A 12,349-nucleotide genomic window follows, 5' to 3' on the forward strand; every position below is an offset into this window, starting at 1 on the left:
AAATTACTTGGCTCCAGGAGCGAGGCTTGATTGCTCGCTTTGTCGCGCGCTCGTTCTCTCCGCCGGCTGACTGACGATAATACGGCATTATTGCTCGCCTTGCGCCCACTCGTTCGCGTAAGCGCCTAAGAGGCGATAGCCGCGCTTTTATTGCTCATCGGTTGCGCGCCTACGACGCTGCCTCGCTACTGACTTTTTCCCTATGAGGTTCGTTCGCTCAGCCCGAATTTCGACGGCATCGGAAGACAAAACTACGCTGACGTTGATAAGACTTGTTGACGTCGCGAAGCTAATGTCCTTTATTTTTCACCGATCGGAGCTGAAAGGCGGCTGTTGCGTCAAATTTTCAAATCCGAAATCTTGACAGGGCCTCTTCAGTGCGAGCGAGTCGCGACAAGTCGAGAATTCCAAGACGCGTATCTGAATGAACGCCGGCGGCCGAGAGAGCGGAGAGTCCAAAGGTTTTCTTACGTAACGTCTCGGCGTGGCGAGGTGCTCCGAAACCGGATATTCGAGTCCTGCGGCCGTGGCGTGCTGCTAACGCGCCGCTCGAGCCAAGCGAGACTCGCGCCGCTGAGGTATCTGCAGAGGGATGCGGTGAGCGCGCCGTCGGTCGCGCCCTACTCGCTGGCTCCGTCGAGTCGGGTGTCCCGCGATACGAGAGTGCACGGCGCGAGCGCTTGGCTCGTCGCTCGGCAGTCCCAAAAGAGAAAAGCGCGCCTCGCGTTTTCTCCTCCGTCTCGCGCGCGCACGCACGCACGCCGGACATCCGGCGGCTTTTCCTACGGGCGCGCGATGCACCAGATTTTCTTCGGCTCCTTCTGTCCCGCGAGGCGTGAATTTCGCAATCAGCACGTATCCGAACGCCTGCTCCGAGGCGTGTAGCGCAGTCCCCGCGAGAGAGAGAGAGAGAGAGACTAGAGCGTTTCTGCACCGTTGCGTCCCTCGTATCGCGCAGCAAAGTTCCTTCGATTTCATCAGTTTTTGCTCCTTCGAAGCTCGGAGACAGTTGAGCAGCAGGCACCTTGGGAATCCCGCAAAGTGTGGCTTCGCGATATACCCCTTTCGGAATTCCGCTCGACGTCCCGTTTTTTCTTATAAGTAGTCGTGCCGTTTACCGTGGACCTCCAGTCCACGTCTGTACGAGCTTGTTCAAACTCGAAGCACGCGACACGCGTTGCATCCATGACGGATAAAAGTTATTCCGAAGCCGATAGCATCGTCTCAATGTCGTCGTTGAAAGCTCATCAAGCGCGCGCGGACGTCCGCGAGCGTCCGTCGTTCGTCGCTGAAAATGCGCGTGCGACGATGACTTATGTCGAGCGTAAAAGGAAAAGAAAAAAACGGAGCGAGTCGACGAAATTTCTCGAGTCGCCGGTATCTCGCGAGGGCCAAAGATAGTCAGCCGTAGCAGTAGCTCGGAAGACTCGAGTGCACACGGCGGTTATGGAAAATTACACGGCCTATGTGTAAGCGGCGCGCCCAATTAATGCTCGATGCACGACGCGCAGCTGTTATCGCGCTCGAAAAGCGCGCGCGCGCGCGCGCGCGTAGTAAGTCCGGTAATTAAGTGGCTCGCGCGGTGCCTCCTCTACGCGGCGCGCGAGTAGGCGCGAGACAGAGTCAGTTACGAATTGGCGACAAGTGGAGTCAACTCCACGATTTCGAAGCTCACCCTTTGCGCACCTTGTACCTAGCCATCCACATGCTGCGATTATAAAGAACTCGCCAATCGCGCTCACAGTTTCGAAAAAGTGACATATCAGTAATTTCACGTGTGCTTGCCACTAAAGGAGGCCACGTACGATCGTTATTAATTTTGGCTGTGTCGCACGATATTATACCCATTGTTATATATGTTTCACCGATGAGTACTTAATCAAAATCCATACGAAACACCCTGTTAAGGCTATGCTGATAGTGTAAAAAAATGCATATTTTTGGATCGTTTGTAGTTAGCGGTATATTACTATGGCTTTGGCCTGATGCATTATAAAAATATACCATTATTACGCATAGCCCAGATTACCAATATAATGCTTCTTGGCTGTTGTCTTCCTTAAATTATCCTTATAGCTGTCGAGTTACGCGCTCGTCTTTCGTTTGTGGAGAAAGGATCAATTGCGATACAGTTGACAGTTGGTAAACTTGAATTGATAGATTTGTTTGAAGTCTACAGTTTTTCAATTTAAATCGCAGCATTTGATAAGCTTTAGCGTTGGGCATACAAAACTTTCCACATAAAAGCTTGTTGTTGTGGTTCAATTCAAATTCAGTAGAGAGTGTGTGTGTGTGTGTGTGTGTGTGTGTGTGTGTGTGTGTGTGTGTATCAGCAGCCCACTGCAAACGAAGTGAAATTGAGCTCATTGAGTACCAATAGTAAAAACATAAACGTAAATAAATTATTGCCGACGCAACGCGTCACGCGTGAGAAAAAATGTCAACGAACAAGGGCAGCAAAAAACAGCACTACGAAGCAGATAATGACAAGAAACATGATAAAAAAGTGGCCTTGCTCGCTCGCTCGGCTCGTCCAAAAATTAGCATTAACGATTGCTTTTGAAAAAGATGACACGATGTATAATCGCGAAATCATACGTCCGGTCGGCGCAGCATAGCGGTGGTTTATGCGCGAACGTCCGAGAAGCGCAACATTGGAAATTCAAATGCCCGACGACGACGACGACGACGACGGGTTTACGCTCGTGAGCGTGCGCACGAACGATTTTATATTTCGCGCAAGCCGTAGACACGGGCGCACAATGACAGACGTCTTGCACATCCATCATCTGACTCTTTTTATCCTAAATAGCCCAAGAGTTACGAGCTGGAATTCTCCTCGGCTTTGATGCACGGCACGTAGGTTATATGCGCGAGCGTTTTGCCGGGGATGAATAGAGTATGAGTTTGCGCGCACGCGCCTCCGTACCGGCTAACTTTGATAGAAAGCTCTGTTTTTTTTTTTTTTAGAAAACACTGCTGCATAGTTGAGTGAATTTTAATATGCGTCGCTTTACTCATCAGCGTAGAGCCGCCGCTCGAATTAACTCGTAACAGCAATATTTTCACTTTTACTGTGCGCAGGCTCGTAGCGGTAAATGACAATAATTGTGAAAGCATTCAGTCAATTTGAGAAATAGTCTATGCTACTTCTGAAACATTATCGAGCGTACAAGAAAGAGATGCCGTTAGTCGTACATTCAAGGAATGCCTCTGACGAGACAGAGACAGAGGGAGAGGGAGAGAGAGAGAGAGAGAGAGAAAGAGAGAGACCAGCTGACCACTCGCATGAAAAGCTTGATGAAATCGTCAAAGGACTACGTATAACTCAGCTCAACTCGCGAGGAAAGCCGAGAAACAGAATGCCATACGTTTTCAAGACGATTAATGCGGGGCGCGCTCGGTTTCGCGTTTTCTCGAAAGTTTTTCTTTTGCATAATCAAAGTTCGTTCGACACGCGCGCGGATTCGACGATTCACTGAATTACCACGAGGAATTTCCACATTGCGCGCATGACTCACTGGCCATCTGCCCGAATTGAACTGGCACCGCGCAATCCGACCAGTGATATAACGTGGCGGCTCCGAATATCGCTGTTAATGTTTGTATTGCTTTGCTTTTACGACGCGAAAGAAAAAAGGAGCTGCACAGGAAAAAAAAATGGAAAGTTCGTCGCCGCGCGCTGATTGCTGCCAATCGCGTGATAGCGTTCGCGCTTCTCGCGTTTAAAAGTCACTCGTCTCTGTCTGCCTCTCTCTCTCTCTCTCTCTCTCTCTCTCTCTCTCTCTCTCTCTTCCTCTCTCTCTCTCTCTCTCTCTCTCTCTCTCTCTCTCTCTCTCTCTCTCTCTCTCTCTCTCTCTCTCTGACTGCAATTATACATTGACTTTCGCGCACGTTCGCCAGATTGCGTTCCGTTTTCGTTGCGAGCGCGCATGGAGTTATCGCGATTATTCCGTCGATGAAAAAAACAAGAGAATAGTTTTATGAATGGAATATATGAATAACAGGCAGAACATGCACACGCGGGCAAGCGTCGTTAAATCAAGGGGTTGCGCCGCGGCTTTTTTGAATAGCTAATGGCGAACCCGCAACACCTTGTGTAAATGTTTGATAATGAATCGATCTTCGTTTCGCCCCCCTTCCCACTTCTCCCATACGTCGTGTGAAATAACATTCCTACTACGCATTAATAATTTCAGCAATATTGTGATATAGTTTTGTATACCTTGATACGTCAGGTTCGAGAAATCGAAAATAAGTTGTGAATCATTACGTCAGTTTTGATAGATCTGCGGGAATCGAAAATATTTTGAACGTCAGGTTGATGATTGGTGGTTGTCGAAGGTTATATTACCTCCAAAATTACGAAGGGGTCATAAAAACAGATGGATAGAGCGGCGCTACAGCTGCTCGTATTTTTAAGGTACGAGGCATCATTGCGTGACTTACGTTACAAACAAAAGTGTACATTCTATTTAACCGGCTCAAATTTATTTTTTATTATTCTAACTAGCACTTGTCAAGTCCGCTATGCGCCTTTTGCTTTCAGCTATGCCATTCACTTCGAATACAACATTATTAACATGGAAAACTTGGAAAACTCTTTGTAGCGAAATTTATTGGCTTTTCATCATTAAACCTGTAATTTTTTTGATAATAGCCGTGCTTTCCCCAGAATTTTCCGTAGTAAAAGCGTGCGTAGGTTTTAATGTCCATCCGAAAATCAACAGGGAACGACGCATTTGAATAATTCATCGGGTGCGCGAACGCTTGCATGCAACGAAGGCACTTCGGCGCGAGTATAAGAGGAATAATTAAAACATCGCACGACTTGCATTCTCTTGCCGCCGGACGATGCAAAACCAGCGCGCACAATGCTCGAGAATCATCAATCGCCTTTTAGACTTTACGTAAGTTTAATGCACATGCTCGCGCACTTTTACATTCGATCGTATAATAGCTAATGCGAAATTAAACAATCGCGCACTAATCCGCACTGCAGCAGCAGCAGCAACAACAACAAGGCACGCGCAGCGTGGCATTTTCAACAACAGGCTAATTAAAAAATCTGCTAGTCGTGTAGCGCCGACCTCTCGACTCTGAAATAAATTTTCATCATCGTCAAGGCAGCGGCGGCGAACGAGGAAAAGAAGCCGACTTTCGAACAATCATCGTCGCGCATTCGCCAGATGCTCAATCGTCATCCGTGACGATAATTTGAAAGAGCTGGAAGAAAAGAAAAATATTGTCGCGATCTCGCGGAGCGGCAGCTCGGGAAGCAAGGGGTTGCCATCGAACGGCGACAATAGGGCGAACGCAGGTAAAGAGTCGCGGTGAGCAGCGAGAATTGAAGAGTCATAAGCGCGTCCGAGGCTAACCGAGCGCGAGCGAAATGAATGGCGACGTTTTCCCTCCTAACTGTTCCAACGATATGGCATTCCAACGTAATGGTCCGTAAGGCACCTGTCGCCACTTCTCCCTCCACGGCGGCGAAAGTACACCGCGCGGCAAAATCATAATATATAGCGAACGGCGGCATTGTAAAGCTTGGCCAGAAAGAGAGAAAATCTGTTGGCCGCGAAAGCAAATAATTGAAGGCGCGCGATCGCGTTTTGTATTGTTGAGTCGTCGTCGTCGTCGTCGTCGTCGTCGTCGTTGTCGTTGTCGTGGTCGTCCGCGCGACTGTTAGCAGCGGCGATTTATTGCTTTGGTCGTATCCATTATACCGTTAGAGAGGCCGCGCGCGCGGCTTTACTTTGCGCCGAGCGCGCTTTTGAAATTTTCGAAAAGCGCGCCTCGCTTCGTTACACTTTGAGGTCTCTTTTTCATTCCCGCGTGCTCGCTTTGAATTCCGCATTGTAAGCGCTCGCTTGCCAGACACGCGGAGGAGCACAGGAGCCTCGGTCGTGCTGTCCTTTTAGCTTTTAATTCAATATTCCCCGCGCCTGCCGAATTGAAAAACCGAATCTGTTAACTCTATGAGTAGCTCTGTTACTTGATGCGCGTAATTAGCAATATCGATGCGGGATTCGATCAATTTTTCGCTACTCGGTAAGTGCAAGCGAGCGACCGTAATACCTAATTTCGAAAAAAAAGTCATCGTAGCGTGCGCCGTAATTATCGACGTGCGATCGCTCGACTTGATAGCGGGAAGAAAGAGACAATCTTAGCAACGCTAATGAAGGTCGCGAAGGGGAGAAGCTCATTGTAATCGTTCTGTTTACACGAAGGGCTCATCTGCTACATATATACACAATATATACACATTGCGAGGCCGGTAGTTAGCGGAGTATATAGTGGCTGTTACTGACTAGCGGAACCTGCGAATTCCACGGATTCCGGGGCTGCCGCCTTGCTGCTGCTTCTTGCGCCGTGGTCTGCATTTAGATTGCGAAAATTCAACTGAGCGATTGTTCCGTGCCAACTGTTCCCTGCCACCTCATGAGAACTGCTGCGCGGCTTGTTTATTTTTTATACACTTAATTAATTGCCGCTATGCGACTCCGCATCACTCTTTTTTTTTTAATTAATTGTCTCTAGTATCATTGAGGAAAAATAATGTTGTTACGAAACGGAATATGTGCATCGGTAAAATTACGAAAATTGTATATATGTAACATGAAAATATTCCATAACGTAATATCCTTGCAAGCTGCAGAATTTTTTCCATGCAAAAGTTTTAACTTTTACAGAGACCTCACAAACGTGTAATGATTTGCTTTTTTGTATCTATAATTAGACTTGTTAACCGATGTCTAATTCTTCATTCCACTCGTCGTAAAAGCAAAGCGTGTATTTTAAATACGCTTACAGTATATTACTGTATGTGTAATATTTAATACGCTGGAGAATTGCCTGCTAATAAGCGCGAGTAAAAGTCAATACTTGGCAATTAAAAAGAACTTTCATTACGTTTAATCGCTATAGTAAGTATAAGAAGTATTGTACTTGCTTTTTTCTCGATCGAACTTTCTCCCGTAGCAACGAAAGAAAATAGGAAATCCATTGCAGTTATTTCGCATTCTCAAAAAAATATACCGCAATCTATTTTTTTTCCACCTCGGAAACTAATAAACTGCAAGTATCAACTATATAATCCAATGCGACTCGTTACGTTTTTTTCCCCTGAAATTCTAGGTAAATGAGATAAATAAAATAATGATACGTTTATGAGGTCTCGTTCCGAGATACATATAGATATAGAGTCGCGCGTATACTTAACGCTCGCGCTCTAAGATTGCATTAAAAATTTTTCCTCGAGAATTCGTTAAATACGGAATGCCAATCGAATAAGCGACAAAAAAAGGATATCGCAAGTTGATATCTTTCGCTCTTTCCGAGCGCACGCGTACGCACAAGTGTCCTCGTGGATCACGTGCGGTCGTAAAATTTTTGTCGATGGATTATTAAGTTTGCAAGCTCGAAAGAATGCCGCGCGAGATATGCAAAGAGCGTCGCGCATGTATGCGAGATTACGAGAATTGTGATGCAACGGCCGATTTTCGCGTGCGACTCGAATGAAAGGAATTGCACGAGGCGTGTTGCGGTTGTCGATCAGAAAGTCAATCCGCAAGTAAAACTGACGTCTATGAGCGCGTAGTAATTATAAAAATCTCAGCTTGGCTGAACGAACGGTCGACCTTGATCATTCGCGAGCGCTTTCGACATGAGGTGAGACCTAAAATCTGAAATTCCGGATTGAAGCGTAGAGAGACGCGGGACGCACTTGCAGCCGTAGCGGAGAGAAGTTATCGGCGCAACGTGTCTCCGTCAGGTGTGAAAGAATGGCTCTATCCCGACAGCATTGAATAATCCATTGGGAATGAGGCTTCGCGCCTCTCGTGCGCAGTGAAAGCTTGCCGTGGACCACCTCTCGAGAAGAAGTCGCGCCGGCGTGACGAATCGCAGACGGAGATACGACGACGACGACTTCATTCGCGTACAGTCGTGACGTGTCGGACATATACATCTGCACGCACGCGGACGTTGCTTACCGAGTCGGCGAGCCGAGAAGAGTCCTGTACGACGCCCGTTAGAGATGGATGTTTGTCGAGCACGAGAGATCGTCGCTCAAAATCCGACAATGTGGCTCTGGCGTGAGTGCTGCCGATGACTTTTAATCGCTGTAAAGTGCCTTCTAAGTTTTATACGGTGCTCGTTACGTGGAATAACACGCGAGATACCATCGCCGATTCACATAATTATTTCTGGTAGAATTGGAGATGACGGTGTGAAAACTCTCTCATTAATTAAGAGGGAGCGAGCAGTCGCATCGAATAAATGTAGCCGCGAGTGATTCTAACTATACACTGGCAGGTAGCGAGAGTCGGCGAGCTGGTCTCGAATGTAAATTAGGCTAAATAGCCGTAGTAGGATATGATCCTAAAAAGGGATAAAACTGGCGCAACAGTGCGCATTCTAAAGTAATGCGGTGCGAGTCTAGGCTGTGATAAGACAAAAGCTCTAATGCTCGCAAATTTATTCGACCGTTCCCCAAAGTATGCAGCGCCCGAGCTGCTTGCGTGTGTACTTTACTTTCGTCCTCTATCTCTCTCTCTCTCTCTCTCTCTCTCTCTCTCTCTCACGGTGATCCACTTCTCGCATTGCATTGTATTCAGTTTCTCTTTTTCAGCGGGTAGCTTGTGCACTGCTATAGGCGCACGGCAGCAGCGCGGGGAGTGGGACTCCTTAGTCGGGATTCCTCCGGCTGTCCGCGTCGATCGCGCGATTCTTGTTCTCCTACTTTTTCCCCCTTTGCTTTTGTCTTGCATTGGCAATCTGTCGCTTGATATCTCTCTCGATCCCGCGGGGCCTTCCATCCTCGATGAGTTTTCTTCTTCTTTGGCCAACTTCCTGCCCGCTGCGAAAGAGAGAGAGAGAGAGAAAGAGAGAGAGAGGCCTTAGGACGGAGCACGCCATCATTGCCGGTAGATCTAACGGTATAGAGGCTCGCTGCTCCGCATTGCCCGTAGGAGACGACGTCTTTTTGACGTTGATTTCCAGTGCGAAACAGTCGATCGCTCGGATTCATGCCCCGCGTATATATTTCGATTAGCGCTTACGCGATTACTCGGCGCGAAAGTCGATAAGACTATTGAAATACGTTGATCGAGACATCGCTACGTCAAAGGATTTCAAAGCATACGGGCTCAGTTTTGAATTGCGTTTGCCTAGCAGATAATTAATTGATCCTCGAGCCGCCTCGTTAGCGCGATAATTCACATTGGCGTTTCGCTTTGATCTCTGCACATCGGAAAAACGCTGTATACACTGCAGCCGTCGGAAGGAGCGGGCGCTCGAACACGGCTGCAATGCGCAGCGTCAAGACCGTATATAGCGAAGATCGACACGAGACGAACAAGAGAGGCGAGCGAGTAGAAGCGAGCGATCGGCGGCGTACACACGACGCGTATATGTATAGGAAGCTTTTTGCGCTTGGCAAAGCGTATCAGCGTGCGACGATCCAGAGCGAACGCGGAAGTGCAGCGCGCGCGCGCGAGCGTGTGCGTGCGCGTCCGTGTTGCCGGAAGTTGGCGCAAGGGGACTTTCTTCGATGTTAGCCGATCGATAAACGCCCCTTTTGCTGCTCGCGCGATTCCCCCCCCCCCCCCCTCCCCCCACCGCCACCGCGGACTTACATTATTATACCACAGGCTGATGAATTTCGCGAGCGCTGCGCCGAACACGATCATTGCGCTATTTGCATGTTCGGCCGGCGTGTCGCTGCACTCTCGTCGATTTATAACCACTGCCTTACCCATATGTTTGCGCTTTGTGTAGATTCCGTTGCGGTTCGTCGTTGATCTGGTCTAATGAGTAGCCGCCGATGCCACTTCAATTCATCACTGATTATCTATAAATATTTCAATTTTCCTGTGTACATAATATACAAATCTTCGTAATTCGGATCGCAAGTCGACCGTTTGCTGTATCTGTTATACTGTACGGTGTGCGAGTCGCTCATCAAGATGAACATGCCATCTGTATAAGGATCAGTCGCGGCATACGTGCATAATGGTTTTTGAGCTAGCTCTACATTCGATGCGGCACAAACTGCAAATAAACCACGTGGCGTCGTGCTATTCGCAGCAGCCGCGTGCAGCACCGTTCCGATGCAGAGTATCAAGCGAGTCGCGGATGCGCGAGCCGACAAGATAAAAGCTCGTCGATAAGAGTGAGCGTGGAGAATCGATCGAGAACGATCGCTCTACGCTCGTCACAGTCCGTCTCGCGGCGATCGGCCCGCAAGAAAATAGCCGCTCTTTTTTTTTGCGCGCGCGCGCGCCTTTCCAAAGGCGGAGGCTTTACGCCGAATATACCGTAAGCTCTCGTCGTCGCCGTCGTCAAGCCTACACAACGTCCACTTTTCTCCTCCTCTCTTTCTCGTTTTTACTCCCGTGCTCTCGCGCTCTCGATCCTGTTTGCCTTCCCGCTTCTTTTTCTTCTCGCTCGTTTCCAGTTTACCCGTTGCTCTATCTCTCTCTTTCTCTCTCTCTGATTTTTCCGTAGCGATCGATCGCTTATTCAAATAGGTCCCGGCATCGCGTGCAACTGTCGCGTCGCCAAATCGATCCTTTACTTGTTTTTCGCCGATATCGCGCGTTCGAGGACGCGTTCTTATAGCCGTAGCCGCGTGTAAATTTAGACGCGCAGCCGAGATTTCAATGCTGATGAGGCGCGCTCGATCCAAGCCGCAAAGCGCAAATGTAATTTATGCTGGGCCCTCAGCGGTTCTCTTATGTGGGTATCGTAAACATCATGAATGACATTGATAGTTTTGAGAGATATTGGAATGCTTTATTCTTTCCTCATCAAGATGTGACTGACTGTATGGGTAACTAGCGTCAAAAAAAAGAACGGTGAGAATGACAAGGTGCATGCCCATCATCTCGCAAGAAGAATGAAGAGAAACGGCGGCGGCGGCGGCGGCGGCGGTGGCGGCGGCGGCGGCGGCGGCAGTCCTTCCTGCTTTCTTGTATGATCAGCGCTGCTACGGCTCATAATCTCGTCCCTCCTCGCTCGCGGACATCGTCGATCATTCTCGATCTGCTGTGTGTGTGTGTGTGAGCGCACGCGCGCGGCGTGCACTTGTCTTGCTCGCTCGCCTCAAGTAGCGTTGGCCCGTTACTCAAAGCGAAGCCGTCCTGACCAATCGCCGACGTCTGAGCAGCAGGTGGCCAGCCAATCCACGACCTCCGCCTACCCACCTACTCCGCGCCGTGTCCCCCCTCCTACGTGGCGCGCTCGCAGCTTCCCCACAGCAGCCACGCCGCCGCCGCCGCCGCTTCTTTCACACGCTGGACCGGCAAACTTGACGTCTCGCAGAGGGGAGAGAATCAGAGCAACACTCCGTTGCGCGCGCAGCCCTTCCGTATTTTTACGCTCGCACTTTTGACAAATTATTCGTGAATCGTTTGCCCACGGCTCTTAAGAAACTTCCGGGAGTGCTTAGAAAATCTCTTTCCTACTTTGCTTATCATAACTAAAACACTTTCGTCGGTTTGTTTTATGCCTTTCAATTATCGAAATTTATTGTATTGACACTCAAATACTGACTGAGATAAACAAGATGATTTTAAAACGAAATAGACGACTTTCAAATTTTCGGCATTCATTCGCAAAACTATGCTTCAAACAAGTCGGCAAAAAAAACGAGACGATTAGAGGAGCATACGCTTTCAAATGAGCTCACCTTAATGAAATTTATTTTAACGTTTCAGACAATATGCGCGAATATAGACATAAAAAGCATTCAGATGAATACAGAAATCTCTTCTTTTTACTGACAAATAATAAATTATTGGAGTTTCAAATCTTATATTCAAAACTGATGTAGCGTTTATTTATGTTCTTATGGGACTTTGTCGTTTTCACTGACATTCATACCAAGTATGAGCAAGACTGGCAATTAATTTTTTATTATTATATTTTATTAACGATATAATATAGTCATCGTTATGATTAATATTTTTTTGCAAGGTTACGTTATATTTTTGTAAAACCGACAACAATTTTTAAGCAAGTGAAAACTAATATTAAAAAGCAATTATAATGTGAATTACAGTATAGTGCAATTAAAAAAAATTATGGTATCTACACCACAATTGCATCACCATCAAACATCGTTATACGATGATTGTTTAAAGTGAAATTTTTAGAATAACTTTTATACTTTGAAGTTAAAGAATATCCATCATATTTGTAGATCTTGTAAACTGCGGCTAAGTTTTAAAAGTAAAGATTTTGCTTATTTCAAGTGTTTCAAAATAAAAAATTTCGATTGACATCTACCTTCGTTAGTAAAAGGATTTCTACATTGCGATCGAAGAATCTCATGTTCCATTAATTA

The sequence above is a fragment of the Phymastichus coffea genome, unplaced genomic scaffold (genome assembly GCF_024137745.1).
Source record: "Phymastichus coffea isolate CEN01 unplaced genomic scaffold, Cenicafe_Pcof_1.1 PCOF00048, whole genome shotgun sequence".
NCBI lineage: Eukaryota > Metazoa > Arthropoda > Insecta > Hymenoptera > Eulophidae > Phymastichus > Phymastichus coffea.